Source organism: Diadema antillarum, unplaced genomic scaffold (genome assembly GCF_040938485.1).
Source record: "Diadema antillarum isolate AM-2024a unplaced genomic scaffold, OU_Dant_1.0 scf00000041, whole genome shotgun sequence".
Classification (NCBI taxonomy): domain Eukaryota; kingdom Metazoa; phylum Echinodermata; class Echinoidea; order Diadematoida; family Diadematidae; genus Diadema; species Diadema antillarum.
In genome coordinates, this window is record NW_027270930.1 from 85,474 (window position 1) to 92,348 (window position 6,875).

Here is a 6,875-nt window from a genome sequence, read left to right on the forward strand (position 1 = left end):
GGCAATGTGCCCGGGATGGAGTCGTACACAGGTACCCGTATATAGTGTACGTACGCCAGCGCTATCGCGCTATATGCTGCGTGGAAAGCAGGTAGGTGAGGAATTCCTTTAACCTACGTGTCCCGTTTACATGCGTGTAAACCAACTGCGCGCGCTGTTTGTTTCTATAAGATGCAATTGTGCGCTCGTACATGTAGTCTCCACACAGTCGTTTTGGTTACATAGGTACAGCTGTATTGTGTATTGATGAAATATCATAATTCAAGTGCTAAAAATACTTAAAATAGCACTAAAATAACGACATGGAACATGCAGGAAATGCCGCAATACCGCAATCAAAGAGTGTTCAATTTCTGTCTCTCGATGATGAGAATAACCTAAAAAATCTTAATACAAGGATGTGTACACATTTTCACGTAAATTATAGGTCTACGGGATCCATCTATTATTTTATCTCGTTTCGCGTAAAAAAAAAAAGAAGAGGGGGGGGGGTGAGAAACATAAGTGACTATAAGATAACTGTTACTAGTATGAATTCAAATCTCTTGCTCCGCTCTCCCCATTTTCTTCTCTCTCCCCTCTGTGACCTGACATTACTTTTTCGGTTGGAAAAGCATCAGACTTCTGGGGGGCATTTCATGAAGCATTTTGTCAGATATTTCTTCTGAAAAACTGTGATAAGCTACTGAAATCCTTGTATCTGATTGGCTGAGAGAGAATTTGTCCGACAAATTTGTCGAACAAAGCGCTTCATGAAATGCCCCCTGAACTTAATGTTGTTTGGTTAACGTTTTGGTTTTATTTCTGCATTTATTTGTCCCTTTTAATTATGTAGTAATAAACAGATCCATAATATGCAAAGAAAGTAGAAAATACCCAATTATATACAGGAATTGTCAACTAGTGACCAGTGACTGCGGTAATATAACGTAACATAATAGTAGAAGAAAAGCACGAAAAACTTGTCTTCTACATCTTCATTACAAACAATAGACGTTTCGTGAAAGTGGGAAAATTATCACCGCACATATTGCAGGTATATGTGTTATTGGGGGTAGGCCTGACGCAATATGTAGTTTTAATTAATATTTCACAGACTGAGGGTACGAAGCAGTGCGCGGTGTCAGGGTTGCTTTATGGTGTCACCATTGTTTAGTTAGAATATACAGTACTCTCCGCATAATCGGGTAGGCTTGGGCAGAGCGTTTCTTACCCGATTAAGCGGAGTACCCGATTAACAGAAGAACACGTCTCATTCATAATTGACACACACAATGTGTATATACATTAATTGAACACTGCAGCAAACACCTTCACTGTATGCTTAACACGCGTGCTTGCACGGCACATTATACGTACTTGCTCAGTCACGAGCAGTAATTTACACTTTTTTTATGGACAAATATGTCTTCAGAAAACTTTGTCGTTTGACTATAGACTCCTCATGACATGCAGGCGTTTTCCGAAATGAACACGTCTAGGTTGCCTATTTGCGTGCACTAGTCACGTAGAACGTCGGGTTACTTTTCGAGAAGTGGCTGGAGAAAAGCACAAATTATGGAGGTGGTGCATGGTCTGATTTTTGTTGCAAACTTCTCGTATTGTGAATGTTGTTGCGGAGCAAGGGAGGAGCGCAAGTGTGTTCAACTCCAGTGTTATTCAATTGTGAGTGCCAGCTACATGTGCAATGTTCGTTTACGTGTGGCAAGTCGGTACTGGTACATGTGCTTTCATGTTAAATCACTCCCCAAATGATCGGTCTCCTTTGCAAATTAAGCAGAGAATGCGATTAGCCGAGGAAAATTTGACATTCATGATTTCTTAAAGTGTTATATCTGCGATAAAATGTGGGTAGAAATTAGACTACAAGAAATTATTTACCCATTTATGCGGAGAGGCAACCCGATTATCAGGTAATTTCAATGTGCATTGGAACTGATTTTTACATTTATACCCAATTAAACGGAGTACCCGTTTAAGCGATACCCGATTACGCGAGAGTACTGTATTGTTACTAGTAGGGCACGCCTACAAGGGTGAAAGTACGACGCAGTGCGCGATTTCAGAATTGCTTTGTGATGTCACAATTGTTTTCTTAGAAATTGTTACATTTCACAGACTGAAGGTACGAAGCAGCGCGCGGTGTCAGGTTTGCTCTGTGATGTCACAATTGTTTTATTTGGGTATTGTTACATTCACGGAGTGAAAGTACGAAGCAGTGCGCGATGTCAGAAGTGCTTTGTGATGTCACAATTGTTTTCTTCGAAATTGATACATTTCACAGGTACTTTAGTAAACTGTACGAAGTAGCGCGCGATGTCGGAATTGCTTTGTGACATCATTTCTCAAATTAATAATATACTACAAACTTTGTATTTGGAAATTGCCGTCATGAAAGTGACGTCAATTTTCAAATAGTACTCCATGGAGTGTCAAATATGCCAACAATATGACATAGCTGAAAATACGTATAATCACCTGAAGCTCATTCAACCATTCGATATAGAGGATAAAGTTTTGATTCAAAATATGATAGCACATAGTAGTATAACGTAGTAGTAGAAATAGTAGTAACAGTCATGATTGCAATAGCAGTAGCAGTAGTAGTAGTAGTAGGCTTCTATTAATTTCATTTTAAAACAATGAAAACGGATGAATTGTTCGATGCTGATCTGCCATGATGTGGGTCTATATACGGATACAACACAATAATTGGATAAAAAAGAACAACAAAACATTTACAATCGAGCTATTAGAATGCGGATAAAAGCAGTCGTATTTTATTTAGAGTCTGTGCGTGTCTCATTGATTGTGAGCAAGACGCTTTGTAGCGGTACTCTCTACAGTTGAATAGGGGCCTATTATTTTGCGTGCAAGTGTGGTATGTTCCAATACAAATTTCTACTGTTGCCATATTATGACCCCCTTCATTTGTATAACAATTGTATTTGTTCTTCAAAAACATTAATTTCCTATAATAGTGAAGCAATAAGATAATAGCAAAAGTATAAAAAATGATAATCACAAAGCATGATTATCATGATAAGGGGCATTAATTCATCATTCATGTACAGTGATTTATTGCCTTTTCAGATCGAAAATAATTTAAAGGCGTGCTCAAAGACAAGATAAGTAATAATCAGTATATGAATGTGCGTTGGTGTGCGTGCATGTTTGTGTTTGTGTGTGCGTTTTTTATTGTGTTTATTTGTTATGTTTTTCTATGTATGTGTGTGTGAATGTGTGCATGTACGTATGCACGTATGTATGTATGTATGTATGTGTGCGTGTGTGTGTGTGTGTGTGTGTGTGCGTGTTTCGGTCACGAGATGTATGTGTTCAATTTTCCTGAACCGCGGGATGCCGACGGCCGAGATGACGCGTCGCGACGCGTCGTCTCGGCATCTCTTGGTTCAGCAACGGATTGTTGGTGTATGAACCTTAAAGAGCTCCCTCTCTAGACAATAATATACCAACGCCATGCTCACGTCAAGATTCGGGTTGTACCAAAGAAATAATATTATTACCATGATTACGTAGGTCTAATGTTCTACTCCTTCACGTAACATGAAATCCTCTTTGTCTGTGGATGCGTCAGTGCATGAATTGAGGAGTTAGCCCTTTAGCGACTTTTGCCTTTTGAAAGATTAGTTCTTACTTGGAAATCACATTTTCTCTGAGTTCATATCTGTAATAAGCCAGTTGTTAAACATCTATACATAAATTCAAAATTATGACCAAACCATTCACCCAGTTACATGAAGTTACCCCTATTCTGACCACCTGTGCATTGCCTCTGAGAAGTTTTCTATTGAAGAAGTAGAGGAGTCTATCAGCAGTGCCCCAGAGAACCTCATCCCCTACTTTACCTACCTTACCTTATTATCTGCCTATAGTGTCGAACTCATAGGCTGTATGACTCGTGGGTTTTGTATGACTCATGGGCCTTTATTCAATGTCAAAACTCATGGGCCGTATGAATCGAGGGTGTCGGTCTCGATCCCGGCTTGACGGATATGACGCTAGCTGCGTAGTGACTAGAAAGAAGAAGAAGCCAGTTTTGGACTGGTGCGTGCCAAAACGGTCTAACGGGTCGTTAGTTTTATGGTTCTCAAATTGTTCTTTCTTTGTTGTTGCTGATTCGTGGAATCCACTAAATTGGCAACACTTCAGCTGAAATGATCGCTTTAATACCCCGCATACATAAACTACAAAATGACAGAAACAGTCAGTGTAAGGCTATATATAGAAATAGCGACACTCATATAGGATATATGAATATATTATTGTTGACAGAAAAGAAGGAAGCAGTAATATGGGTCATAAAAAAAAAACCTTCAGCATTTTAATTACGTGCAGAGACAATGCTGACGTATGTAAAGAGAGAAAGATAGTTAAGAAAGGGGGATACTTAGACTCTGGAATAGTAATGTATTTTACATTGTACGCCTTTATAGATGGTTCAAAAATAATACTGATAGGACGCAACAAATCCTTTTGGATAATCGTGTGAGTTCAAACTTACAATAGAATGCATCATTATCGTTCCTACTTCCGAAAATGTATCAAAGTGACATATCAAACTGCTTGGCAACTTGTCAAATTTTGGTTTGCCTTTCTTTCTGATTCAGTTTATTTTGGTCGCTCGTATGACCAGCATAACTATCAAGGAATGGGATGTCTTCATATATTTTAAAAAGATGTGTCTGTACTTGCACACTATAGGCTCCTACATAATGAGAATATACAATGTGCAATAATTCTCCTGGTGTACAGAGAGGTGTTGGAGAGGCCAAAGGGTCATAGTGATTTTGATTGCTTTTTTACCAACCTGGCAACTTTATAGGAAATCGCACCAGGGAAAGCCTGACATCTTATATCATAGTTTTTTGCTTGTTTTGTCTGTTTATCTGTTGCAAATGCCGAACAAGTAATAGTAATGATAGTGGTAGTAATAATAATAATAATGATAATAATAATGATGATGATAATAATAATAATAATAATAATAATGATAACAATGATAACAACAATAATGATAGTAGTAGTAGTAGCAATAATAAGAACAATCATCATCATCATCAAGAAAAAAAATCTGTAAAATCAGAAACCTCATTAATGATCTTCGATGCAACCTGTTGTTGTTGTTTTTTTTTCCCGACATTTAATATCCTGCAGGGACATCGCAGCTGCGGAGAAGTCATCTTGGTCGAGGGACTGTGATGTCACTTTGTTTTTTGTTAGCTGTATTATTGATTCGCTCACTTAAAGGTACTGTTTACCTTTGGGAGCAGTGATTTTAAAAATGTTCGAGATATCACATTTGACGCATATAATATGTGTAGGTCAGTTATATCACAACACATCCTACCAAATAAAAACTTCGCAATAACGCCTGAAACATAAGAAGATATCATTGCTTTTCCTCAAGAAACCATAACTGTAGACGGATTAGTCTAGAAACATTTTGTTATATTTATTGTTCACATTTTGTACATTTTACAATACTTAACATAGATTATACTGCCTCTAATTTTTACATTGGCTTTTTCTATTCCTGGCTCACATTTACGAAGTATTTTGAAGCACTAAAGCTGGGTTCTTGGTTCATCTTCAAAATAATGGTAAATAATGCCTTAGAGACAACATTATACACCTTTAAGATATGTCATTTTTTTTGTGAGATCAGCTTCCATTTAAGGAGTAAGTGCTATCATGGAGGAAAAGGCACGATCGCCCTTCAAACTTAATAATTTTACAAATCATATTTTATAATGTCGAACTCCACCCCCTGAACGATGTGAAATGGAATAGTCGGCATTCCAGTGACGACGTGAGACTGATATCCCCCTCAACATATCTTGACCACTTTGTCGTTCATCCAATCCCGATTTGCGACGGTCCAAAACGCAGCTTGCGACAACCATTATAATGAACCTCTACATCTGAGCTGAAAACTCGACATGACCGGTATATTTTGAACGTGGAGCCTATTGTGGACCGCCGTACTTTTTGAAATCTACTTCCAACGCGTTTTTTAAATATATATTTTTTTAATGTCGACTGTGCTGCCCATCAGAACAGTGACACTACAGTTATGGCACAATAAAGTTCTTTATGTAATACTACCACCACTACTACTACTACTACTACTACTACTATTAATAATAGTAATAATAATAATAGTGATAATAATAATATTAATAATAGTAATGATAATAACAATATTAATCCTTATCTTTATAATCAGCTCGGGAACTCCTTGAAAATCAGATACGTGCATGTAATCTGAATAATGCAAATTAAGCGTCTTATATGGTCTATGGAATACTGTCGTGTGAGTTATAAGGTATATTGTGTACTGCCTATATATGTATTGCATTATGTTCTATTATGATAAATCTGTATGATTATCCATATGTTGTGTCTCATGAGTCGTACTCGAAATCAGTATGGTGTTTACTCCCTCTATACTGCATTAAAAAAATATGATGAGTACTGAGAAAGGATAACACAAAATAATAATAACAATGTTTAAAACTGATTAAGACCCCATACTTACGCCCCATATCGTCTGAGATTGTGTTACCTCCATTTCCCTAAAATAAAAAAGAAATACACACACACACACACACACACACACACGCACGCACGCACTGTACAACTGTACAGGCCTACATGTCGAATTTGGTTTACATTACTATTGCATGATATCCTGTCTTCATCATTCTATTGTAACTTTTTGTTGCGTTAGATTAAAAAAAAAAAACAATTACTGTGTTAAAATGTCACAAATTTGATGTGTTCATAGCCTTATCCGTGATGACGGTCACAGGAACATAGTAATTCATATTTTCATCGCATAGTATTCATTT